At 43.4% G+C, this 27,914-nt stretch overlaps 1 long non-coding RNA gene across 2 annotated transcripts in view; it reads left to right on the forward strand.

The window, feature by feature from the left end:
* LOC142072104 (uncharacterized) overlaps nt 1-27,914 on the forward strand; it is a 244,457-nt gene that overhangs the window by 13,610 nt on the left and 202,933 nt on the right. For both annotated transcript variants that reach the window (XR_012668381.1, XR_012668382.1), the window contains exon 2: nt 24,538-24,624. This is a non-coding gene — a long non-coding RNA (uncharacterized LOC142072104). The remainder of the gene's footprint in view (nt 1-24,537; nt 24,625-27,914) is intronic.

The following is a 27,914-nucleotide window of genomic DNA, read 5'->3' on the forward strand; positions in this document are numbered from 1 at the left end:
TCTCTCTAGCCCAATGACTCCCTAATTTATCTAAAGTGGAACAACTTCAACAGGCAAGACTGAGGGAGCCCCACATCAGAGTATCCCGTAGCCTGGGATGGTTATAGAGGTTTATGAGGCAGCTGCTTCCAAGCTGATGGACGTAGTCCTTTATCTCAAACAGCAGAGGCTCATGCTTTTAGACCGGGTCCCAGCTTCAGCCCCTACAGATGACCCATGTTAGATGCAAAAAGAAAAGGAGGACTTGTGGCACCTTTGAGACTAACACATTTATTTGAGCATAAGCTTTTGTGAGCTACAGCTCACTTCATCAGATGCATGCAGTGGAAAATACAGTGGGAAGATTTTTATATACACAGATGTTGTTTCATTTAAATGTAGGAACTGATTTTGACTGTTACTGACTTGCTGTGTGACTTTGGACAAGTCAGTTTCTTTACCCCTTTGGTTTCTACCCCAAAATCATAAAATAGGGATAATAATGCTTACCCACCTTTATAAAGAGCCTTGAATTCTTCAGATGAAAGAAGCTACTATGTAAGTGAAAAGTATTATTCTTTCAGTTACAACATATTTGAGGCATAACTAAGTGCAAAAAAAGGCTCCAGATTCATAGATCTGTTAAACATTAACAAGTTTTTACTACAGAAATGCAGGATGGAATAGGGTGACAAGCCTATTTTCCATACAAGAAGAGTATATGAAGCCAGCAGCCTTTCCAGTGTAACAAGGTGTTTTGAAATGCTATTAAAAATATTGTTCCTTTCAGTTCTAAAGAAATGTCAAGCATCTGAGTTTATGGACTTGTCTTACAGATATTAGATTAAGCAAATATTTCTTCTCTTGCTCTTTTACAAGTTCTCATATAAACTGTAAAGTGCAGTAAAAGCATGACATCTCTTTGCTAGTTTGAAATGGTCTACCCTGATAGCTCACCAGAGGACCTAATTACAAGTCCTCTGGCACTGTTATGGGTTGCTAGGCAGAAGGGAAATGTCACAGGTTAAACAAAGTGGACAGTCTTTTTCTAGCTTTACATATTCTTTCAATGGTGTGAAATCCATGTTAACAATCAGCTCACAGTGAAAAGGTCCCACTTAAATATTAGCACAAAGATTCACAGGATTGTTTGTGTACCGTACTTGAGCCAAAAAAAAAAAAATCCATTTCCCCAAACTTTACCTAGATGCTTGAAATGAGCTTCTTGCAAAGATGTTGTTAAAACCGCACAAGTCACATAACAAGTCACATATTATCAATATGAATTATATCAAGCAGTGGGTAGGTTAAAGACATGCTGAAAGAAAGTTTTGGGGAACACATTTAAGCAAACCACGAAGAGGATTTCTTTACAGAACAAGTTTTGTTTTGTTTTTTCTGGTGAGCAGACAGATAAGAACAGAAGCTCAGTTTGAGAACAGCAATGTCTTAAACAACTTTAATATTGTTCGTTACTTCCTCTCTACTTGTATCTTTCAGATATAATTTTTGAAAACTTTAGAATGTTCTCTTTTTAGCTTTCTGCACTGGGGTTCTTTAATTAGGGGGAAATCCTAGATGCTGCAAGGTAACTGTTCTGTTGTTCAAGGCCTCTTAAACTTTGTTTTCCTGTGTGATTCCCCATGTATTGCGCTGACCACACCATAGGCACCAAGCATCTGATGAGAAACCTTGATGTCTGAGTAGGACACTCAAGACACTACCTGAGAGAGATTAATTTGATGTGGTGATTAAAATGACAGCCTTCACTAGAGCTTTATTGACCTGAGAACTCCCTAATTATGGGAAAAAATTCTCCCAACTATTTTGTCCCTCAGAGTTCACTTCAAGATTGCTGCAGGCTCTCTCCAATAGAATTACTTCAGACACATGCTGCTTTTTCAAATATTACACACACTCTTAAAACATGTATTTGTTCCTCAGATATGTAAACTCATGAAAGCTCCAATTCTAATGGGTGTGTACTTAATGTATACATATATGGCTTAATTTTATATCTGCTATCATTACAAACCATACAGGTAGAACTAATGGACCAAGCTTTTTAAGAAAAACAGACTCCTAATGGTAACATCAAGGATTGAATTGCATAATGGCTTTGTAAAAGAGTAATTCATCTCCCTAGAATCTTCAACCCAGGTCTGACCTCTTTCTCTTAAGGCTTTTTACTCCCTTGCATAGCTCTATGATTTTGCCTGTACACCCCCCCCCCCCCCCGACTCTGCACACTTTCATACCTGTGGAGAGTAGTGGTTCCACTGACCTTCCTCCTGCCCTATAGCTGGAGTGATGATCTGGGGAAAATAAGAGTGTTTAAGCTGCACCCCATGCTTCTATCTCTCTCTCCCACCCCTAGGCACCTAAGGGCTGAGCATCTTTTCCAAAATTCCCTATATCCCTATGGAAAATGACAAATGAATGTTAAAAATGTAAACCATATAGCTTAGTAAATGAGAATATTTCACCCTTGGAAGAGTTAGTCCATGTCTCTTAATTTGCAGGAACAAACACTCTAAGTAAAATTTCTTTGCTAGTCCTGATCTTCTTGCCTTAAATATAAGGTTTATAAGCAGTAAACCAAACATATAAAATATAAATACGATATAAATATGGCCAAATACACAGGTAAAATAACTTCTCAGCTCCTACTTGATATTCCCATGTTTATACCACCCAGGATTGCATTAGCTCTTTTGGCCACAGCATCACACTGGACGCTCACAGGCAGCTGATTATCCACCATGACCCCCAAATCCAGTTCAGAGTAACTGCTTCCTAGGCTAGAGTCCCCCATCCCATAAGTATAGCCTGCATTCTTTGTTCCTCCCAACAATGGCAGCTGTTCCAGACTTGTTTATGAAAGCAGGGGATATTCCCCTGTAAATAACCGAGGGCTCATGGCAAGATTCAAGGGCTCCTGATCCAGGAGAAAGTGATAAATAAACTCCCTATAACTGGGAGCTGCTGGGTGGCAGACACAGCACGTGTCTCAGGCTCTAGCAGCTTGACCAGGGGCCTCTCTCTGTTCTCTTCCTGTAGTTTATATGCTTAAGGGCTTCAACTTGTCCATATTGTGAGGTCTCAGTTTGCTTCCTCCATGTGCTATTTAAGTCCAATGAGCTGGGTCACCCACCCTGGCCAGAGGACACATCACCACAGGCACTATGGATGAAGGTGTTAGCTTGTAATTGCAGGATATTTACTCTACGCTACTACATGATCCTCCTATGCTGCATCCATTAAAACTGGCATAAATCAGCTCGCTGGTCTGTGGTGGAGAAACTTCCCTCCCAACTTCTGAACAGTTTTAAAACCAGTTGGAGTCTTAGTATAGATCAGCAGCCTGAAGCAGCTGGAAAATATCCCTTCATCAGGATGTAGATATAGATCAGGTCTCTCAGCAGCTTCCACAAGCTAATCCACCCTGGTGGCCAAAGTCTGCTTCTCATAATGAAAATACTACCAAATGACTCCTCGGCTGGGCCTGTGGATTTGGTGGATGCACCCCCAGACAAACCAGACCTTGCTCCCCTCCTGCATCAGCCACTGGCACACACAGGTTCATCTCTCTGGCTGAATGCTGTTGCCCTTGGACTCTAAAGAAAGCTCAGCCACTGCTGCAGCGACTTCCTTTCTTTCTCTTCTCCAAGCTCTGGTAAGTGGCTCTTGCAGCACTTCAGACTGCAAGTAAGGGAGCAAGAACATCCTTCCTCCCACTGATGGACCATGTTAACCCATGAAAATATGTGAAGAACCATGAGAGTTTGTATACAATGCTGCTGACCACTGGGTACTGACCCCTGGGTCATTGCAGGCCAGCCTGGTCACCAAGGTCAACCTTCCACTAGTGGAGAAAAATAAGATAGGTGAACTGAGAACTGAAGACCGACCAGGTTTGAGTAGCGACTGCAGAACTTCCTGGCACCATTCCATGGGGCACTGCAAGGTTGATCTGCACAGAGATGGGGATCCTCACTTAAATTTGTCTCTTGTAGTCATCACATAAAATGTCTAACTTCCTTCTTGTATTCACCATAAGAAAAACAGTCTATTTTGGAGTGTGCTTCCAGGAACTGTAAATAACCCATGTTGAAATGTTCCCTTACAAAAATAGATTTTAGTAGGTGCAAAGTTAACAAGCAACACAGTTTACTTGCTGCTCCTATTCTTCATGAAAACTACGCTATTCAACTCTCTTAGCAAAGCTTAAGACATGCTTTATTGTGGTAGCATTTCAGTGTCTGACCCAGTGATCTGAAGGGGATGCAATGAAAATGCCAACACAACTTTAACCATAGTGATGGAACAGGCCTCTGTAATACAAGCAAATGAAACAGACATTAGGTTGATGGAAATATTTCAAAGGGCAGACACAGACCATCAGCCCTGTAGGAAAACGCTTAATATGAAACTCCACAAGATAGCTGACTGTGAATCCTCAACTTCAAAAACAAAGATTGGCCTTTGAAACTAGGGGACACAGAGCTGGAATGAAACCCCCAGCCATAGCAATGTTTTGGCCTCACTTTTGATCAAGGAGCTTTGAGCTAAGGTGGAAGTTATTTGATCAGGCTAACCTTTTTGGAGAATAATTGCTGGCTTAGAATTTATGAGCTGTTAATAATTTATCGTAATAGAAGGTGCCCTAGCAGCAAGGCAGTGCAGGAGTTGGGAGAGATTTGTATTTGAAATGAGAGAATAGGTTACCATGGGGAAGGGTTTTTTTGGTGCAATTTAAAGAAGGGTGAATTGGATTGGGGGAAAAAGTAATAATCCCCCCTACTAATCATCTCAACCTTCAATTATTTCTAGGAACTAAGTCTCACTGAATTCTTGTAGGATTCTGAAATGTTGTGATTCATTTTTTTTCCATTTCAAGGTTCTAGCTGGGGCTGCAAATGAGAAGTTGCAAGGAAATGCTGAAAATTTTGTGAGAGATCCTGTTCTCATAAAATGTCCAGCCCAGCTTTGTAAATTTAGTAGGTTTGGCTAGTTCAGATAAGCTTTGGAGAAGCATCTGCATACTCACTCAAGCTGAACCCACACTCCAGACTGTGGTGTATGTAGCTTCCTGCACTTTGGAGGTTTTGATGGTTTGAAATGCTTTCCTGACCCTGGTATAATAAGGAAAGTGGAAAAAACTATTGTGTCTCTGTAGTTATTCCTAGTGGGAAAAGAGAAGCACAGACGCTTGTCTAAGGGATGCTGAATGGGAGGAATTCAGCATTGACTCTCTGGTTGCATGTAAATCAGTAAACATGAAAGCCTACAATGCCCAGAGACTTGCTGGCAAATAATTTACAAGGGATGCTTTGCTGATTATGAGGACTTAAGGTAAAGATCTAGCCTAGTGAAAGATACCACTTTGTGATACCACTCCTGCACACACAAGCTATGTCTGCAACGAGAAGAAAAGCTGCACTCCTTTCTCAAGCTAGGTGCTTGCATAGCTTCCATCACAGTCCTATCTGAGCTGCTCCCAAGCATTTAAAAGCAGAAATAATTGTTTCACAAGAAGGTGTTCATTAAGTGGCTGCTGTGGAATGCTTTGTCTGAGCCTTGCCTGGCCACATGTCAGCACAGACGGTCCAAAGCAGCATTGTGTAGTCGTGTATGTCCCTGAACGTATATCTGCCCCATTCTCATCATTTCTCCCTCTAACTCACCTAGTTTGCTGATGTGTCTGGCAAAGGCACAGTCTATAATCTACTTTCTGGTGTTAGGGATGGTAAGGGATCTAAGTGTTGCTTCTGCCAGGGCCGGCTCTAGGCACCCGGCAAAACAAGCAGGTGCTTGGGGCGGCACATTTTGAGGGGCGGCATTCCGGCGCCGGCCATCCCGCCCCTAGAAATGTGCCCCCGTCGCCCCAGCTCGCCTCCGCCCCGCCTCTGTCTTCTCCCCTGAGCGCGCCGCCGCCGGTCCGCTTCTCCCCCCCATCCCAGGCTTGCCACACGCCAAACAGCTGTTTCGCGCGGCAAGCCTGGGAGGGAGGGAGAGAGGAGACGCCGAGCGGCGGCGCGCTCGGGGGAGGCGGCGGTGGGGGAGCAGAGGTGAGCGGGGGTGGGGAGCGGTTCCTCTACCCCCACATTATTTCCCCTCCCACCCTTGCTCACCTCCGCTCTGCCTGCTCCCCTAAACACGCTGCCTCTCCCTCGCCTGAGAGGGAGCGGGGAGAAGCGGAGCGGCGGTGTGTTCAGGAGAGCAGGGGGAGCGGAGGTGAGCTAGGGCGGGGGGTTGTGTGGGGGGAACTGCGGCAAGCCCGGGGGAGGAGGCGGGGCCAGGGATTTGGGGAAGGGGTTGGGAAGGCGCGGAGTTGGGGCAGAGCTGCGGGTGAGGGGGCACAAAAAAAGATCGGGGGTGGCCAAAATTTTTTTTCCTTGGGGTGGCAAAAATCCTAGAGCCAGCCCTGGCTCCTGCACAGGGTCCCAAATACGCAACCAAGTTCAAAATCTTCTCAGCTGATTCCACTCACTCCAGGTTGAGCACCTTTGCCCATCTGGGGCTATTAGCATATGCTAATCAATCAATAACATGTAAAAAGAACAGGAGTACTTGTGGCACCTTAGAGACTAACAAATTTTATTTGAGCATAAGCTTTTGTGGGCTACAGCTCACTTCCTCAGATGCATGCAGTGGAAAATACAGTAGGACAATTTTATATACACAGAGAACACAAAACAATGGGTGTTACCATACACACTATAACAAGAGTGATCAGTTAAGGTGAGCTATTACCAGCAGGGGAGAAAAAAAACCTTTTGTAGTGATAATAAAGATGGGCCATTTGCAGCAGTTGACAAGAAAGTGTGAGGAACAGTAGGGGGGAAAAATAAACATGGGGAAATAGTTTTCCTTTGTGTAATGACACTTCCATTCCCGGTCTTTATTCAAGCCTAATTTAGTTCCACCATGATTTCAACAATTTCCATCCCACCATCAACCTCAGCCTGGACCAGTCCACACAAGAGATCCACTTCCTGGACACTACAGTGCTAATAAGCGATGGTCACATAAACACCACCCTATACCGGAAACCTACTGACTGCTATACTTACCTACATGCCTCCAGCTTTCATCCAGACCACACCACACGATCCATTGTCTACAGCCAAGCTCTATGATACAACCACATTTGCTCCAACCCCTCAGACAGAGACAAACACCTACAAGATGTTCTTACCGCTACAATACCCACCTGTTGAAGTGAAGAAACAGATTGACAAAGCCAGAAGAGTACCCAGAAGTTACCTACTACAGAACAGGCCCAACAAAGAAAATAACAGAACGCCACTAGCCATCACCTTCAGCCCCCATCTAAAACCTCTCCAACGCATCATCAAGGATCTACAACCTATCCTGAAGGACGACCCATCACTCTCATAGATCTTGGGAGACAGGCCAGTCCTTGCTTACAGACAGCCCCCCAACCTGAAGCAAATACTCACCAGCAACCACACACCACACAACAGAACCACTAACCCAGAAACCTATCCTTGCAACAAAGCCCATTGCCAACTGTGTCCACATATCTATTCAGGGGACACCATCAGAGGGCCTAATCACATCAACCACACTATCAGGGGCTCGTTCACCTGCATGTCTACCAATGTGATATATGCCATCATGTGCCAGCAATGCCCCTCTGCCATGTACATTGGCCAAACTGGACAGTCTCTACGTAAAAGAATAAATGGACACAAATCAGATGTCAAGAATTATAATATTCAAAAATCAGTTGGAGAACACTTCAGTCTCTTTGGTCACTCGATTACAGATCTAAAAGTGGCAATTCTTCAACAAAAAAACTTCAAAAACAGACTCTGAGAGACTGCTGAATTGGAATTAATTTGCAAACTGACACCATTAAATTAGGCTTGAATAAAGACTGGGAGAGGATGTGTCATTACATAAAGTAAAACTATGTCCCCATGTTTATTTTTTCCCCCTACTGTTCCTCACACGTTCTTTTCAACTGCTGGAAATGGCCCATCTTTATTATCACTACAAAAGGTTTTTTTTTTCTCCTGCTGGTAATAGCTCACCTTAACTGATCACTCTCGTTATAGTGTGTATGGTAACACCCATTGTTTCATGTTCTCTGTGTATATAAAATTGTCCTACTGTATTTTCCATTGCATGCATCCAAGGAAGTGAGCTGTAGCCCACAAAAGCTTATGCTCAAATAAATTTGTTAGTCTCTAAGGTGCCACAAGTACTCCTGTTCTTTTTGCGAATACAGACTGACATGGCTGCTACTCTGAAACCTGTCATTAACATGTGTGACTGATAGCTGCATGCACAGATGTGCTGCAAATGGTGGAGCTTTTCAAAAGATTCTTGAGACCAGAACCTACAGAATGGCTGCAGCAGCAGCCTCTGTGTCCGGGGATGGCTCCAGGCCTGAGGGCAGAGACTCCACTCAAAATGACAGGTTTCAGAGTAGCAGCCGTGTTAGTCTGTATCCACAAAAAGAAAAGGAGTACTTGTGGCACCTTAGAGACTAACAAATTTCTTGCTGTAGCTCACAAAAGCTTATGCTCAAATAAATTTGTTAGTCTCTAAGGTGCCACAAGTCCTCCCTTTCTTTCCACGCAAAATGAATTCCTCAAATGATGACTGATCTTATAGAGGAGCTTGCTGCGCAGTGAAAATCTCTGTGGCCACAAGTCCAGGCAATGGAGCTGAGTTGTGAGGGACTGGCTGTGGACCCAGGCTGTAAATTAATGGTCTGGTCAGCAGGGACAAGAGCCTTGAAGAAAAAGTGGAGATGCCTCTGCCAGCGATAGAAGATGGCTGAAAGTCTTCTTGCAATGTGGGGGGCTGCAGAACAGATTCAGAGTGCCCTTGAGCTGACTCCCCAGGATGACATTATCCTGACCACCATCCCAATGTCTGTCATCACTGGGATAAGGCACCTATCATTCTTCAGATGGGGAGTCAAGGAGCAGGGAAGCATCAATAACATGATTGTTAATTTTCACAACTAAACCTCAGGCCACAAACTCAGAGTGGTACATGATGCTTTCTTTAGTATGCAACAGCAGCTGCATTATCACTCTTTCCATGTTAACAAAGACCTTATCCTACCCCTACTCCAGCCTCTCCAGGTTTGAGGAGTCAGCTCTCCTACAGAGATGCTCCACTTCTTCCGCATCTCCAAACCTCATAGAATTAGTATGGGTGTCTTTTAGAAAAGCCAACCCAATGTACTGTTCAGCCAATACAGTGGAAAGAGATTTAGGTGAATGCGTGTCTGTGACTTTAATGCTTCCTCGTGTCTGTATGCACACCAGTGGGGCAGCAGCTCATCTGTCCAGATGAGTTGGCATGCTTTAACATAGGTTGGCCCAAGGCCTCTGTGTGGGAAGAAAACACTGTAAGGATGGTGGGTGTCTCCTTCAGACAACCATCACCCTTCTACACTAAATAGAACATGTTCTCCAGGCCCAACAGATCTCCTGGAGAATACAACCCAGACTTGCCTTCTCTAATGGACACCACTGTCTCACAACATTCACCTAATGCCAACCAGGCTCCACAACAGACACAGTCCCAACTTCTGTCCCAATCTTGGTCCATTGCTGCTGCTTCTCTGCATCTCAAAGTGCCCCTGTCCAGAGAGGCAGTGGCTGGCATAGGCAGCCAACTTCTAAGGTGGCAGCCGCAAGTAAATACTAGTACAACACTTTTCCCCATCACCCACAATGGGCACTGTAGACTTAAAGGAACTATGTTTCTTCAAGTCAAGACTGGGCGCCTCTCTGGGAGGTCTGCTTTCATCTAACACAAGTTATTGGGCTCAGTACAAGGGTAACTGGGTGAAACTTAATGGCCTGTGATATGCGGGAGGTCAGGCTAGATGATCTAATGGTCGCTTCTGGCCTTATAATCTATGAATATGAATGTATCTGACTTTCTTTACAAATCACTTCCAGCATGACTCACTGCCCTGATGAATGCTGCCTCTGTGTACCATAACCATCTGTGTGCACTTGTCCTCTTCAAATGATTTTGGTTTATTTTTTACTGACAGAGATGGTGGCAACAGCTTGTCCTTTATTGTCCTTACATTAAGAACCCTGGGGTCTGTCACTGCCCTCTGACCTGTCCATTTGCTTCCTGTTCCTACTGTCATAACACCACCACCATTAACTCCTCATGCTCTGGAGGGATGACTGCATTGGTATTAGCTCCCTCAGGCAAAGGTAGCACAAATCTGATGGTGATGTGTAGCATGCAACATTCCAAGGATATCCCATTAACTGTTTCAGAGACCTGTGATAGTGTCTGAAGTCTCATCATCATCATGTTCCCAATACGCCTCTGGCGTTTAGGGCAGCAATGAAGCTCCCCCCACTCCTTTCTGTTTCTGGCAAGTTTTTCAGTTGTTCCCCAGCTGTGCCCCAGGTTTTTCAGCTCGGCTTCTACAGCTCTTTGCCATGTTGTTTTCGGGCGGCCTCCATCTTATTGCTACTCTGGTGGTGGATCAGTTTCCATTGGAAGCACATGGCCAATCCATCTCCAACGTCTCCTGGCAATGATGGTGCTCAGATCCTCTTGGCTGCACTGTGTCAATAGATCTTGGTTTGAGATTGTTCTGGGCCAAAGGATACAGAGGATTTTTCTGAGGCAGGTTGTATGGAATGATGGCAGTTTGGACATGTCATACTTTCTCATTTCCCAGCATTCTGCACTGAAAGTAGTGTTGAAAATACGCAGTTTTGATAAATATTGAGTTTGGTTTTGGAGTTGTATTTTGATGATTTCCAGACTGTATTTAAGCTCCTGAAGGTGTTCCTGGCTTTATTGATTTTGTTCCGCATGTCCTGGCTTGTTCCACCTTCCTTGCTGATGGTGCTGCCCAAGTGTGTGAATGTTTCTACATTGGTGAGACCATAATCCTCCCTCCATACTGGTGATGGTGAGGCAATATTAAAGATCATGATATCTGTCTTATTGCAATTGATTTTTCAGTCCAATTTGCTAGCTTCATGCATTGAGTTGAGTTGTTTTTTCTTGTATATGATGTTGGGTATGTGATAGGAGAGCAGGATCATCTGCGAAGTCCAGGTCTTGAAGGGATGAGAAGGGTGTCCATTTAATGCCTCTTGGCATATCTCTGTTGTACGCTGCATTACCCAGTCAATGAGAAAGCTGAAGAGGATTCCAGACATGTCACACCTCTGACGTACTCCTGTTCTGACTTCAAAACTGAGTTCACTGTAATCAACACTGCATGTAAAGTTGGAATAAAAGCTTTTGATCTTGATTATACGGAAAGGAATTCCATATGCCTGCAGAATGCTCCATAGGCTGGTCCTGTGAATGCTATCAAAAGCCTTCTCAAAGTCGATGCCTGTAGAGTTGCTGTTGCCATTTTAAGCATTGTTCTATTATGTTTCGTAGAGTGAAGATCTGGTTTGTGCATCCATGCCCTGTCTGAAAACTGGCTTGCCCTTTTGTGAGGATGCTATCAACTGCCTCTGATACATAGTGGGCTATGATCTTACACAATACTTTGCTTGGCACAGATAAAAGTGTGAAACTGTGCCAGTTATTACAATCACTGAGAGTTCCTTTCTTTGGTATCTTCACTATAACCCCATTGGTCCACTCATCTGGCACTTTTTCCCAGACTTGCTGCTAACTCAGGATTTACCTTGAACAATTCTGTATTCAAGTTATCCTTGCCAGGAGCTTTCACATTTTTTAAGGATTTGATGGCTTGAATGAACTCTTCTTTAGTTGGGGTGTCTGTGTTATATCAAGATCCTCATTTCCCTCCTGGATGTTTGCTTCCTCTTTAGATGGCTTTCTGTTCAGCAATTCTGTGAAATGCTCTGTCCAGTATATTTTGTGTTCTTTTTCTGTCATTGTAGAATCATAGAATATCAGGGTTGGAAGGGACCTCAGGAGATCATCTAGTACAACCCCATGCTCAAAGCAGGACCAATCCCTAATTTTTGCCCCAGATCCTAAGTGGCCCCCTCAAAGATTGAACTCACAACTCTGGGTTTAGCAGGCCACTGCTCAAACCACTGAGCTATCCCTCACACTGTAGGTGGCCTTGTTTGTCCCTAATGAAAGTGTTTGTTGGCGTCTGCCATTTTCCACTGATAAGCCGCGTCATTTTGTAGATAGTTCCTTATTCACCACGAGCGGCTGCATCCTCTGCTTGTGTTGCCAGATTATCAATATAATGTCACTTGTCCACTCTCACAAGGTGTTTGACCTCCCACTGTGCCTTGCTGTACTGCTCACGGTATTTGTCCTTTAGCTTCTGGGATTTTGTGTCTAAAACTTTTTTCTTCAGGGCTTGTCTGGTTTCTATGGCGTTCCATGTGCTGGGTGTAATCCACTCCTTCTTTCTCTTCTGCCTGTAGCCTACACAGGCTTCATTGCTCTGTTTATAAATTGCTGTTACTTTGTCCCACTTCTTGTTAATCTCCTCATCTGCATTCCCCTCCTCTTCATCAAGGTCTGCAAATGCCTGAAACCTGTCCTTTAACTGCAGAATGAAGGCTTTCTGTATTTAAGGGGACTTTAGTTTGTAAGTGTCATAACATCTGTGTCCCTTGTTTGGTGGACCCACACTTCTCAGTTTTAGCTTGATGGAGGTTGTCACAAGGTGGTGGTTGCTGCCAACATCTGCACCTCTTCTCACTTTCACATCTGTCAGTGAGCATTGCCATTTGCCATTGATTATCATATTGTCAATCTGGTTCTTATCTCTGCCATTTGGAGAACACCATGTCAACTTGTGGATTTCACGATGTTGAAATAGGGTTCCGCCGATGATTAGGTCATTCATATTACAGAAATCAACAAGCCTCTCTCCATTTTCTGAAGTCTGAAGGCATCTAAATGCACTCTCTTGCCATTTTGGGGCATTTCATGCTCTATTATATCTGTGTGGGATGCTGCTTTATGGTGGACAGTTGGGGTCATTAGCCATGTATTGCTGGTGTGCCCTCTGTTTCCTGGAAAAGACAAATGGGTAATGCGTTTCAAGCTGAGTTACAGGTGTGTGTAAGATGTACACTTGCTGTGGTATGAATCTGAACAATAATCCCCTCTCCCCTGAGTGCTAGCAGCCCATAATACTTCAGGTCACATGAGCCATGGCAGGGCCCAGGATACCTCTCCATCACAACCACAAGACTTATTTGGGCTCACATTGTGCCAGCATATTCAGAGAGGAGGTAGGCTGTCTGTTCCTGAATGCAGCACTGTCTAATCTAGAAAGAGGTATGTGTTTTCCATGATGCCCAGAACTGAGGGCATCATGAGATAGCATAAAATGCCTACATAATACCTAGCTGTGCCTGTAGAGGTGCTGGTTTGTTTTAGAAGTGAACCTGTATCTTTGGGTGACTTGAGCTTCCAAGAGGTCCAATGTGGCTTATACATCTTGTTGGGAGGTGAACACTGTTAAAGTGAAACTATGATCAGAAGTGCTGAAATGTTCGTGAAGAATATTCCTCACTTGTTCTTGTTATGAGGCTTGTTCCATTGTTTGCAAAATCCTTTGAGATGTTCCTTTTGAAAGGTGGTGTAGAACTATCCAAGGTTATTATTATTACCCGTTATTTCTCTCCTGGTCCTTGGGACCATAGAGAGAGGCCATTTAAAAAGGAAATGGAATCCCAATCATGCTCCCTTCCCAGTAAAGTCAATAACAAAACTCCCATAGACTCCAGTGGGAGCAGAGCCGGTCACTTATTCTCCAAGTGGCACTGGTAGCTGCCTTAAGGCAACACCCCGGCTATCTTGTGGAATGAACAATTACATTTTTTACTAGGAGAGCCTGGGGGCGAGGAATGGGGAGGGAAGCTAATTGAAGAAGTGTGGGCATGCAACAAGTGAAAGTTTAGGAAGCAGTTTCAATAATAACTTAGCTCTTACAAATGCTTTTCACCAGAGGAAGAAGCAGAACAAGTATGATCCTGATGGCTTCTGAGTTTTAAAGCAGAGCAGTGAAAGGAAGAGGAAAATGTTGTTTGAATGAATTCAAAATATAACAACAGATGATCAGCAGGGAAGCTCTCTTTCTTTTCTCATTTGTTAAGTCCGAAACAAATATTTTTCAGCCTAAGGAATTATTTATAGAATCTACTTTAGAAAGGGTCATGCAACATTAATGCACTGGCAGGAACAAATATTGCCTTTTCGACCGTCCATCACCATAGAAAGTAATATAACTTACAGCCCGTGCAGCAGCTAGATGGCACCACTAACTGTAATATTTTAATTTTAATTTCTGTTTTAATCAACGTTTGCTGCGAGGGTTTTCGGCTGTTCTTTTTCAGCTATTACTTTTGCTGAAGGGTACAGCTTTAGAGCAAAATGAAGACAATTAGTTTTACTGAGGAACTTTAACTAACAAACTAATAAGGAGCCACAACTTCTTTGAGACGTATACTGAATTGTTACTGAAAATTTTAAATGTTTTGTCTTATGTTTAAAGTGTTTTAAGTCACTGCTGTGATAATTTCAGCACTCCCTATCCCAGAGATGCTTCCCACTCTGGCTCAGCACAATTTTTAAAAAGAGAACTTTGATACAATATAATAATAAGCACCTAAGAAAACAGCCTTTTTCTTCTATAGTTTTATGAGGGCAATAGTTTGATTTTTGTCCATCTGCCTCAAGAATTTTCCTTTCATCTTAAAATCATTTTCTATGGTCTCCAAAACTGACCAGGTGTCTAATTAAACATTTCCTATAGCCCAGCTTTGTCAATATCCACCACTGATCCACTGTTGTGTGGGTAAGTGCAGTGTAACCCTTTGCATCTTCATCAAATGGATGGGTGTGGGTTTATTATTGAATGTTGTAATATAGTTTTCTGCCCAGGACAAGGAGTAGACAAAGTCCCTGCCTGATGGAGCTTCAAATCTAAGGCCAAGATTTTCAAAGTGGAAGTGAGCAGTGTTTGAAAAAATCTTGGCTTAAGACATGGCCCTGCAAACACATACGACCAGATATAGTGCTTACTATCACGGCTACATTGTGACCTTGTGCACTCACACAGAGAAGTAAGGAGCTTATGGAGCCATCCCTGTAGCAACTATAATAATTGCTAAACTGAAAATTGTGGGAGAAGAAACATTTAGGTGTCTTTAACGTAAGTGCTTTTGTTCTTTTTGGAAAATTTAATCAGTCTGCTTCCTGTAAAGAGCCACTAGAGGAAGCCATTTGTAACACACAACAACATGTTTTACTGGTCCTACAAAATCCAAGAACTAAGTTACATGTTCTCAAGAGCCATCTGCTTGCATCTCATCTATTATTTACCTATACACCTAGAGAAGGAATACTCCTTTAGCACTTTGCCTGGTGGCCTCTCCCCTGCATATGTTACCTTCCTCCTGTGCTGCTTTGCACATTCTTCCTGGTTCCCATCTCTTGTGCACCAGTTGCAGAAACCAGCTTCATGTCTCCTTCGAAGTAGCAGTGGCCTTTTTGTTGCAAAGAGGAACCTGGATTCCTACAGAAGTAGCTGGAGAGGAGGAACCAGTGTCATGTGACCTGTGGCCACAGTTTGCAAACTCATAGACTCATAGATATTAAGGTCAGAAGGGACGATTATGATCATCTAGTCTGACCTCCTGCACAGTGCAGGCCACAGAATCTCACCCACCCACTCCTGCAATAAACCTCTCACCTATGTCTGAGCTACTGAAGTCCTCAAATCATGGTTTAAAGACTTCAAGATGCAGAGAATCCTCCAGCAAGTGACCTGTGTCCCATGCCACAGAGGAAGGCGAAAAACTCCCAGGACCTCTTCCAATCTGCCCTGGAGGAAAATTCCTTCCCGACCCCAAATATGGCAATCAGCTGAACCCTGAGCATGTGGGCAAGATTCATCAGCCAGATACTACAGAGAATTCTTTCCTGGGTAACTCAGATCCCACCCCATCTAACATCCCATCACAGGCCATTGGGCCTATTTACCATGAATAGTTAAAGATCAATTAATTGCAAAAATCATGTTATCCCATCATACCATCTCCTCCATAAACATATCGAGTTGAATCTTGAAGCCAGATAGGTTTTTTGCCCCCACTGCTTCCCTTGGAAGGCTGTTCCAGAACTTCACTCCTCTGATGGTTAGAAACCTTCATCTAATTTCAAGTGTAAACTTCCTGGTGGCCAGTTTATATCCATTTGTTCTTTTGTCCACATTGGTACTGAGCTTAAATAATTCTGCTCCCTCTCCGGTATTTATCCCTCTGATATATTTATAGAGAGCAATCATATCTCCCCTCAGCCTTCTTTTAGTTAGGCTAAACAAGCCAAGCTCAGTGAGTCTCCTTTCATAAGACAGGTTTTCCATTCCTTGGATCATCCTAGTAGCCCTTCTCTGTACCTGTTCCAGTTTGAATTCATCCTTCTTAAACTCAGTATTCCAGATGAGGTGTCACCAGTGCCTTGTATAATGGTACTAACACCTCCTTATCTCTACTGGAAATACCTCGCCTGATGCATCCCAAGACCGCATTAACTTTTTACATGGCCATATCACATTGGCTGCTCATAGTCATCCTGTGGTCAACCAATACTCCAAGGTCCTTCCCCTCCTCCGTTACTTCTAATTGATCCGTCCCCATCTTACAACTAAAATTCTTGTTATTAATCCCTAAATGCATGACCTTACACTTCTCACTATTAAATTTCATCCTATTACTATTACTCCAGTTTACAAGGTCATCCAGATCCTCCTGTAGGATATCCCGGTCCTTTTCTAAATTGGCAATACCTCCCAGCTTTGTATCATCCGCAAACTTTATTAGCACACTCCCACTTTTTGTGCTGAGGTCGGTAATAAAAAATTAAATAAGATTGGTCCCAAAACCGATCCCTGAGGAACTCCACTGGTAACCTCCCTCCAGGCTGACAGTTCACGTTTCAGTATGACCTGCTGTAGTCTCCCCTTTAACCAATTCCTTATCCACCTTTCAATTTTCATATTGATCCCCATCTTTTCCAATTTAACTAATAATTCCCCATGTGGCACCGTATCAAACACCTTACTGAAATCTAGGTAAATTAGATCCACTGCGTTTCCTTTGTCTAAAAAATCTGTTACTTTCTCAAAGGAGGAGATCAGGTTGGTTTGGCACGATCTTCCTTTTGTAAAACCATGTTGTATTTTGTCCCATTTACTTCAATGTCCTTAAGTACTTTCTCCTTCAAATTTTTTCCAAGACCTTGGATACTACAGATGTCAAACTAACAGGCCTGTAGTTACTCGGATCACTTTTTTCCCTTTCTTAAAAATAGGAACTATGCTAGCAATTCTCCAGTCATGCAGTACAACCCCTGAGTTTACAGATTCATTAAAAATTCTTGCTAATGGGCTTGCAATTTCATGTGCCAATTCCTTTAATATTCTTGGATGAAGATTATCTGGGCCCCCCGATTTAGTCCCATTAAGCTGTTTGAGTTTCTCTTCTACCTCAGATATGGTAATAAATACCTCCATATCCTCATTCCCATTTGTCATGCTACCATTATCCCTAAAATCCTCATTAGCCTCATTAAAGACCGAGGCAAAGTATTTGTTTAGATATTGGGCCATGCCTTAACCTCCACTCCATCCTCAGTGTTTAGCGGTCCCACTTCTTTTTTTTTTTGTTTTCTTCTTATTTATATGGCTATAGAACCTTTTACTATCAGTTTTAATTCCCTTTGCAAGGTCCAACTCTACTTGACTTTTAGCCTTTCTCACTTTATCCCTACATGTTCTGACCTCAATAAGGTAGCTTTCCTTGGTGATCCCTCCCATCTTCCACTCCCTGTATGCTTTCTGCTTTTTCTTAATCACCTCTTTGAGATGCTTGCTCATCCATCTTGGTCTACAACTCCTTCCCATGAGTTTTTTCCCCTTTCTTGGGATGCAGGCTTCCGATAGCTTCTGCAGCTTTGACTTGAAGTAATCCCAGGCCTCCTCTGCCTTTAGATCCATAAGTTCTTCAGTCCAATCCACTTCCCTAACTAATTTCCTTAATTTTTGAAAGTCAGCCCTTTTGAAATCAAAAACCCTAGTCGCAAATTTATTTTTTGGTGCATCCTTCCATTCAGTTTGAACTGAATTAGCTCATGATCACTTGAACCAAGGTTGTGCCCTACAACCATTTCTTCTATGAGATCCTCACTACTCACCAAAACCAAATCTAAAATGGCATCCTCTCTAGTTGATTCAGCAACTACTTGGTGCAGGAATCCATCAGCTTTCACATCTAGGAAAATCTGAGCCCTATTATTATTACTAGCACTTGTCCTCCAGTCTATACCTAGGAAGTTAAAGTCTCCCATGATCACGCAGTTTCCATTAGTATTTACTTCATTAAAAACATTAAAGAGGGCTCTATCCATATCCAGATGAGATCCCGGCGGTCTGTAGCACACCCCAAGCACTATCACAGGGGAGGGTCTAGTAGTTTTCTAAACCGCAGCTTTAGGTGAGGAATAGTGTTCTAAAGGGACTTGATCCATGTACATCTGGAATGGATAGAGCTCTATCAAATGTCCTGGCAGGAGGCGGGACTGTATAAGCTCATAAGTCTTTTCAACCTCTGCCTTTTACTACTTTGATTTTTAACTTGCCCCTGACCTTCATTTAGTGCCGCCAGTGGAGCTATCTTATCTAACACACAACATCTTAATGAGGTACTGATAATTGTTTAGGTTGACACTTTATCATCAGGCTGGTGGCTCAACACTTCTGTGTTCTCTGGTGCCACAGTAAGATGCATAATAACTTCTAACGTTGCTGCAAACAATTTAATATCCCTTGGCCAGCACAACAAGGGAAGGCACCATTATAAATAGTTTAATGCAAGTGTACTATAGACTGAGCTTTGGGCCTTGTCTATAAGACAGCTTGTAAACTGTTAACACAATTCACCCCTGTTCATATTGGACAGGGAAAGCCTATGGGGCCTTGTCTTGTCTTCCGTGGAATGTGTTTTTAATCTATGTTAACCAACTTGTGTTAAAATCTTAGTGAATACAAGGCAATCAAAGTTTTAACTGTTGTTAGATGATCAAGGTAAGCCCTGGGAAGGGGTGGGGGGTGAATTTACTGCACTGGGATTGTAACATGGGATTTGTAACATGAGTTAGCTTTAAGTGAGTTAAAAATACAGCTCTTTTCCTAGTGAAGGTACAGCCTAAGTGTCCTAACCTGGTTTTAACATACAGTACATGTATACAAGGCACTGGTAAAGGGATGTATTGCTATTTTAACCTGTTATTATGGCGTTGTTGGCTGAATTTCCCCACAAGAGGTTTCCATCAACAACTCACTTCTACAGAATGAAGTGCACTGCTGTGATCATACCTACAGCATACTTCAGCTTTAATCAATGACACCCTTGTCTGCATTCCTACGGGTTTATTCCTTGTGATTATGGTCTCTGTTAAACACACCATCTTCTCAAATACAGATTACATCCCTGCAGAGTCACTGACCTACTACATGGAATTTATCATGTAATCCTGCAGTACATCCTACTTGCTATCATTAGTGGTAAATAGTAGGCCATTCCAAATGGAGTTGGTAATCCAGTTACATTGCTCCCTGCTAGATGACTCCATCACTGTATCTTTGTGACAACTGCTAACGGTGCAGAGCAAATGTCATGTATACATACATAGTAGCCTGTACTTGAAATCCAGGTGACTCAGTTTCAGGACCAGACAGAATCCATAGAGAGTGAGCTTCAGTTTAAGGGCCTGATTCTCCTTTGTTGCACTGGTGTAAATCAATCTAACTCTAAAGTCAATGGACCAGCTCCTCAGCTGCTGTAAGCTGGTGTAACCCTATAGTAGCCAGTTGAAAGATGCTAATTTACACCAGTTGAGGATCTGGCTGAACAGTTAAAGTGATGTAAAACCATTGTAAGTCAGGGGAGAACCAGGACCAAAACTTCCCAATAATGAAAAAGGCTATAACTTTTGGCAGTATTTCCGATCTTTCCTGTGACTGTGAGGTAATGGCTATGCTGGTAGTTGTATTCACAAGGCTTGTATCAAACACTGAAATGCCACACAAATGGTCATATAAAAGCACATAGTGACACTACTCCAAATATAGTTCCTACATTGACTTCCCAGAGGAGCCTAGTCACTCAGTGAGGAACAGAAATGACAAACGTGAAAAATGGCATAGATGAGTGCTAGCAAACAATCTGAAAGAATGTTAAATGATCTTACCCCTCAAAATAGGAGTACTCTTTGGATACTCTGTCCCATGGTCCTGTTTTTCTTTATACCTGCAGAAACATATAAAATCAGCTCTACATGATTAACCTTGTAATTTGAACAGACCAATCAGCAACTACATCTGATGGGAAAGTTCTCTGAGACTGGAGAGACTCCAGTGGTTTCTGTCTTACAAGACTGGCAGTAAAATCACCATAAAAACCACAGAAGTACATTCTTTTTTCCATATCACTGGGAAAATAAGGGCAGACCTGTTGATGAAATGCTTCTAGACCATAAGGGAGGAAAGAACATCAGTCAAGCTGGCATTGGCAAAAACTCCTGAACAGAAATAGACAACAAAGACATTTTCTGATGGCAAGGTGTATTAGAGCCTAGAAAAAAAGTGAAGCGTCCACAAAAATCAAACTTAGAGCTATAAACAGATGGTTGGACTCATGACAAATAAAAAGAGCATGGATGGTGGTGAAATAATAGCAGGACAAAATGTTTTCTGGAACAGTCAAAGAGTAGGGTAGTTTACGAACTTTTCCTCTGATTCCTATAAGACAATATCTGCCACTTCAGAGTCATGACACCAACGTCAATGACCAGTTCTAAGGTAGGGCACAGAGACAGTTACGTCTATTAACTCACCACCCTAGAATAAAAAGAGGTTGAGCCTCTCTCTCTGAAGCAGAGGGAAAGAAGGGCAGGTGCAGAAAGGACCTCCTGGGAGAAGTCCTAGGAAAAAGCTTAGGCCATGGGTTTGTATTTTGTGATTTAACTGAATAAAGGGAAACTCCAGCAAAAGGGCAAATCTGGACAGTGCCCCACAGTAAGTCTGCTGTGTTGAGAGTGGAGTCATTCACACATGATCATTGAGGCAGTGGGGAAATAAAACATGGGCTGATTAAATAATGAGGTAAGAATTTGAGTCAGAATTTTTACAGTATTACAAAAAACTTGAAGGAAGAAAATCAACTTGTGGTAGCAAATGTGAAGTTATCTGCATTTTTCAGGGAGAACATGAGTGAGGCCCCCACTACCACTTAAGAAGATATTCACCACGCAATTATCTGAACATAAGTGCCACCCTTTGTGTATATCAGTAACAGGAATCAGACAAGTAAAAAAACAATGCGAGCAAGAGTTCCAACAGAAGAGGAATCTGGATGTCCTCTACTATAATACCAGCCAAAGACTCTTTCCCATTTCCTTAAAGATCTTCTCAGGCTATAATAAACTGAGTGAAACATCCCTATCCCCTAAGACTACAGGAACAAAACAAAATTCATCAGCTTGAGAAGGCAGTGGAAAGCCTGTTATTCAGCTTTACATCACCCTAAAGAAAACTCAGAGTGCACTATAAACTGTACAGCTATGCATGCCAGAGCTAGGAACTGAACCATGCCTTGCACAATCCCTTGCCAAGACTCTCCTGCTTTTCCCTGGGGTTTCCAGCAGGAGTTACTGAGAGTTCATGACCACTATTGAGCTAGCTTACAATGTTTCACAAAAAATTAAATCATTAACTTGCCTTGAAGAGATTTGATTAGCTCTGCACTGGGAGGTACTTGCTTGCTTTTGCAGAAGTCTGATATTTTGATTATTACAGGTCCTACCACCAGAGGAGCATCATGGCACCAATGTTTTATACGAGAGAGGTCCATAAACTAGACACCAGAATCTAAAATGACACCTCCCATTAACCCATTGCCTTTCCACTTTCCCTCACTCACAAACATTCTCACCCACCAGTTCATCCATTTTCCACCTTCACTCATCCCTCCCATCCCACCTGATTTCCCACCTGGCTCAGAAACCTGCCTCAACGAGTCCCTTCAGTTTCTTCCAACACAACTTCCTTCCTCTTGACTTACCCTTCTCCTTCCTGCCCAAACTGACCCTATCTACCTAGGAATCTCCCCTGCTTTAGCTTAAAACTTCCACAACCCCGAGTACGAGCCCCTCATGCTCCCAACTGAACCCCTGGCTAGAAATACTCCTTCCCTTCCCTTCCCCTCTGGCTCAGTAAACCCATCCCTTAGCTCTCCCTGGCACCTCAGGAGCCCCCAAGCCATCTTCACGGGATGCCCCCAGAATGCCCCCACACCCACAATTTTATCCTACCCAATCCTCTTGGTTTACTGACCCCTGTAATGCGATAAGGCTATTGAACTTTGTAACTCAGAACTAGCTCATGTGAATTGGGACAGAAAATAAAGTCCAGTTACTTAACAAAACTGCTTGGGCCTCAGATTCTTATTACACGTTTAAATCATAGTAATGTTTCATCACTTACAGCTATTGGGGAAAGAAACATTTGTTTTAAAAATACCCTGGGGACATGCATTAGGTGGTGCAGCATTAGCATATAAGTCTCTCTGCTCTTCCCTCCTGTTTGGTACTATTTCTGCAAACTGAGCTTTTATAGTGCTAACCTATTATATTTAGCTAATTAAGGGCTGGATTCTTTGGTCTACTAAACTGCCCACAGATACCCAGTGGAGAATTTGCCCTGCTCCGGGGAGCTTTTTGCTGGCAGAAAGCTGACTGAGGTGGTTCTGTCACTTGCTGTGCCAACCATGTCCCACACAGGAGAAGGGAAAGCAGGGGGCCTGGCATAGGCAGGATGGAGTCGAGGAGGACAGTCAAGCAGAACTCCATTGTGCTTAGTCCTCCACTGCTGTATGGTCTCTGAGTGGCCTCACACCAGTGGTGTTTAGTTAGGGCTGCACAGGGATGGCCCTAGATTGCACCTTTACTAGGTGGCCTTTAATCAGGGCGCTGCAACAGTCTTCCTTCTAGCCTTCCTTCTCCACTCTGAGAGCCAAGTATGTTCCTCCAACAATTGTTTAAAAAGAATCCAGATAAGTGATGGAAAATAAACTCATGTCAGTTTAAAAACCATCCTTGAATGAACAAGATCTTAACATCAAGGCATAATTAGTTCTAACACTTGTAGGTCAGGGTTTATGTTGAGCAATTCTTAGTCTTATTAGTTAATGACTATATTATGCAAGGAATTTCTGTTTCCTAACCAATATGAGCCAAAGATTCTCTTTTGCAGGATCATAAAATTGGTATGACATATCTGAGAATAGAAAAGAATAAACATGCACGCACGCACTCTTTGTCCATTAACAATTCCGGCCTCTCATTCACATTATGTTGCTGGCAAGCTGAGCCAGAGCTTTGGAACAAAAGCAAAGGCTGCCTTTGTCATATCAATGCTACTAGAGAATAAATTCCTCATTTTGAAAATGTGACAACAGAACTTTATAAAGAGGTTCTTGAGCCTTGACTGAGGTTTTAGTTTATGTCTTTCAATGAGTGAACAACCTCAGAAAGATAGTGTAGACTTTAAACACCAGATTCTGCTCTGTTGTATTTTTCTTTGTCTCCAACAGCTTGTCTATTTAAATGTGTAATTTGTTTATATCCTTTTTGTTTGTTCAGATTCCCTGCCTCCTCTGTCATTACTCACAGTTTTTTAAAATCATCAGAGGCCCACAATTTGAGAAGAGATATCCACTCCTACTACAGACCCTTTACGCTGCATAAAAGGACCAGAGCACTATACAGGGGTGTGTCATGGCAGTCCATTCACCACTGTGGCACCTCCTCCTGGCTGTCCTGAGGATTAGCTCTGCCAGTTGGCGTTGCCTTCTTCAGATGGTGCCTCACCTATTTTCCTCTCACCCTGTGGACCTGCCTCACCTCAAGAACTGCAGTGTACTCTTCATAACTCAGACTTCTGGCTGGGTCATCATCCATATTTCCCCTTTCTAGGGTTACCCCAAAGTCTTTCTATGTAAACAGTCCCAGGCAGGCTTCTCCTGTGCTGACCTAATGATGCCACTTCCCCAGTGGCCAGTATGGGAACCTGGGCCCACTCTCTACTGCGATTTCCAGTCCAGGGACCCTCAGCTCAGCAGTTCTGGGCTCTTCCCTTTTAGCCCTCACTGCTCTGTTATCAGAAGAGATTGGATTTAAGGACCCCACCTCCCAAAGGATCAATTCCTCTGTAGGGTCTATCACCTATTAGCCGCAGGTCAAATGAAATTTAGTGGTGAAATGGTGAAAACAGGCAGGAGGGTTTATTAAGAGATAAGTAAGACAAGACAGGGAAAAGGGCAATAAAGCATTAAACAGAGTAAAACAGCTCAGTGGTTTTACAAATACAGTGGGCTTGAAGCCCAGAACCAACCCCTAACCAATATGGGCACAACACAAATAAAATGTCAACATTACTCAGTCTTTAGGAGTGACAGGAGCTCAGAGTAGATGGCTCACAATGCTCTCGTCTGTCTTGCTTCTCAGGTAACTCAGGTCAGGACCCTGAGGACAGGTACCGGAATCAGGAACTTGAGATGGAACAGGAGATCCTCCTTGATGATGGACAACAAGGTAAATACAGGTGTTTTGATGATGTTCGTCTTCCTCCATTGCATGACTTGAGCACAGACACGGGTTGAACCGAATACGGGCTGCCTCCTGAGCAGACAGCACCTGACAGTGTGTGCAACCCCTTTATATAACTTTCTGTCACTAGGCAGAATAACCGAGACTCAGATGACACTTTCCTGCCTTTACTGTTGCTAGGTAGATTAGGCTTAAACTTTAACCAATCAGAAAAATAGGCACCTAAAAAGGGCACCAACCTTGACAAGAAGGTGGACTAAGATGGAGGGTGAAAGACAAAACAACAACTAAAAAACCCTCAAAATTGTTAAAAGCCCCAACAGCTCCTTCCTTGGACTTCTCCCTACTCTTCCTTGTTCTCCCACCTTCTCTGGGAGTACCAGTTCCAAATCAACTTCCTCCTCCCACTTTCCAGGGAGTGACTGCAGACTACCTCCCTGCAGTCCTATCTGTTCTCAGTTCCTGGGTTTTATAGGCTCCCACCTATTCCTGCCCTGCTGAGCCTTCTTTTAATCAACTCCCTTCTCACTGGCTACTCCTCCAGGCCTTGACAACTTGTGCCTCTCCATACTGCGGGAAGGGCACAATCTAAAGGGGAGGACACCTGACTGCCAGATGTGTCTTCCCTGCCCAATGATTTCCCCCCTCCCTGTGCCCAACCCAGGGCCGCCAGCTTTCCCTGCTCCACATTACCTGCTACCTGCAGGTCGGGGGGGGAGGGCTCTGTCCTTCTTTCCCCACACCTCCCCCCCACATGTTTGGCCACTCTCCCTGGTAGCCGCTGGGGAGCAGGACAGAGACACTTCTGCCTGTGAGAGAGCCTGGCTGGGAGGCAGTGGCAGCTTGTCTAAAATATGTTGGGAGTGGGGCCCTCCAGTCCTTGAAACAGATTCAGAGCAGGACTATGCAAAGATGGCTTAAAGGTGCCTTAGCCCCCTCCTCCGTCTGTACTGAAAATTTTGTTCTGTGCCTCTTAGAGGTACTAGACAGTCTCACCTTTTAATATTGACAAAACTACTATATTTCATGACCCAGAGTCAATCAGAAAACTACCAGTGGCAATCTATACAATGAAAAACCATATGCTAAAGAAAATGTGTAAAGCCTTCTAATTTAACTTTCTAGTAGTCTTTTGACTAAATCATTGTATCTTCTTCAAACTCCCATTTTATTTTAAGGAGAGGGAAAAGTTAGGGAGTAGCTAGGGTGACCAGATAACAAATGTGAAAAATCAGGACACTTTTATTTTCAGAGGGCAAGGATATAGTTGCCTATATAAGACAAAGCCCCTAATATTGGGACGTCTGGTTGCTCTATGTGTAGCATCCTGCTCTGAACAATAGTAAATTAAAACAGAATAGGAAGCATTTGCTAAATGTTTCTCCTGAGAAGAGGCATTTGCCTAGACATAGGGCCTTGTAGAAAGCGCACAACCACTTAAAGTGCTACGTAGTGGTCAGACGAGGGTTGTCAGCTTGTCTCTTCATTGAAACATGGTCCTGTCCTTCAACACCCCACCACAAGGATTTCCAGTCCTCCCCTTTAGCACAGGGATTTTGGGTATGGGCCCTTGAAGAGTCAAGTTCTTTTCCAGCTCTCACCCAGGGTGAAGGCTTTTGTTGTTGCAATGTCCTCTCAGAGTGGGTAGGGAGCCTGACCCTATCCTTTCCACTGGGCTCTGGTCCAGAGCCCAATGGTGGGCAGCTCCACTTAGCACCTTGGGGTGCTAAGCAGCCACCCTCCCCCCCGGACCACTTCCTACCCCCGTCTCCTTTTGCTTCATGGAAGTAATCCCTACGGTCTAGTCTCTGAGCTGCACATTCAGTCACCAGCCTCTCATTTGTAGGTTTGCACAGATCTGTGTTGTGAGGTCTCAGGCAGTGAGCGCCTGGGCAATATGTTCCTCTCAGAGCAGCCCTCTGCTTCCTTCCTCTGCTTGCCTCTGAGCTGATCTGCGCCCCTTTTTACAGCCCCACCTCCAGCTTTTTCAGGCCCTGCAAGTGTGTCTGGGCAGGACTGCCTGGGCCCAGAGCTGCTCTTTAATCCCTTGCTCTCCAGTATGGAGTTTGTATACCTCATCACAGGCCTCTTCAAAAGGAACATTGGAAACAAAACTGAAGCAAGTACAAATACTGACCAGTCTTGGAACCAGGTTTCTGGGACAGCTGAAAGAGAGACAGAGTGAAGTGACCATTCAAAAGGAAAAAATCCCCCAGCATTTAACCATTCTGGAAGCTGTGGGTGTGCATAGGGTATGTGCCCAGACAATGGGTTCAAATGTATTAAATTTGTTATTCCTTTAAGGGAATAATATACACCAATTTATTACCTTAAATAGAGTGACCTAGACACTTTAACTTAAACACACTGGATTAGATAAAACAATAAACAAGTTTATTAACTACAATGTGAGTACAAAGAATAAGGCATAAGACTCAGAAATGGTTACAAGAAAAATAAAGATAAAATGCTTTCTAGTGCTTATCTTAACAAACTGTATTAGATTTAAAGCAAAATTTCTCACCACATGCTTTCAGCAGCATTACTGACCAAACCTCTAGGTCAGGACCCTTCCCCCAGAGCCCAATGGCTGCTTCTTTTGTCTTCTCAGGTGCAAATAATTAGATGGACAGGGAGAGATTGGAGGGGTGTCTTGGGGTGTTTGCCCCTCCATTTCCAGCTTAGACCCAGGAGACAAAGAATCTGTGTGGAAGGATGTTTCCTGTTGGGTTTTTTTCACCTGTGTATGCTTACATGCAGGTTTCCTTTTGTTTCTTCCCTTTCCCCTTTCTTCTTGAGGACTCTGTTTACTGCTTAAATGCAAATTAAGGCAAAATTACATTCCTTTGTTTAGGACAGACCTTTCTGGCGACTTCTGTCTGGGGCAGGACTGTGGGGTTTGGAACATGCGCTAATAACATCATACAGAGGAATCTTATAACTTCATATACAATGTTGCTACATAATTTCACCATGACAGTACTGACCAGCAAATGATGTGTTTTCAAATGATACCTCACAAGGCATACTTTGTACAAAGATTATTACAATAAGAAACTCTCCTCTGATTGGTTGCCTTCCTTCATGCCCCCACCTCTTGGGGAAGAGCAGCCAATCAGAATTGTTGCAGGAAACAGGCAAAGCTACTCTTCCCCTGCCCCCTCTCAGAGCTGTGAGGAGTTTTGGGTAGGGGTGGATGAAGAGGGCACAGTAAGAGCCAAGCAACTCTTCTCCCAGGAAAAATTGGTCAGTTCGCTCTCTGTTTTTCTCTCCTT

Source organism: Caretta caretta, chromosome 5, assembly GCF_965140235.1.
Source record: "Caretta caretta isolate rCarCar2 chromosome 5, rCarCar1.hap1, whole genome shotgun sequence".
NCBI lineage: Eukaryota > Metazoa > Chordata > Testudines > Cheloniidae > Caretta > Caretta caretta.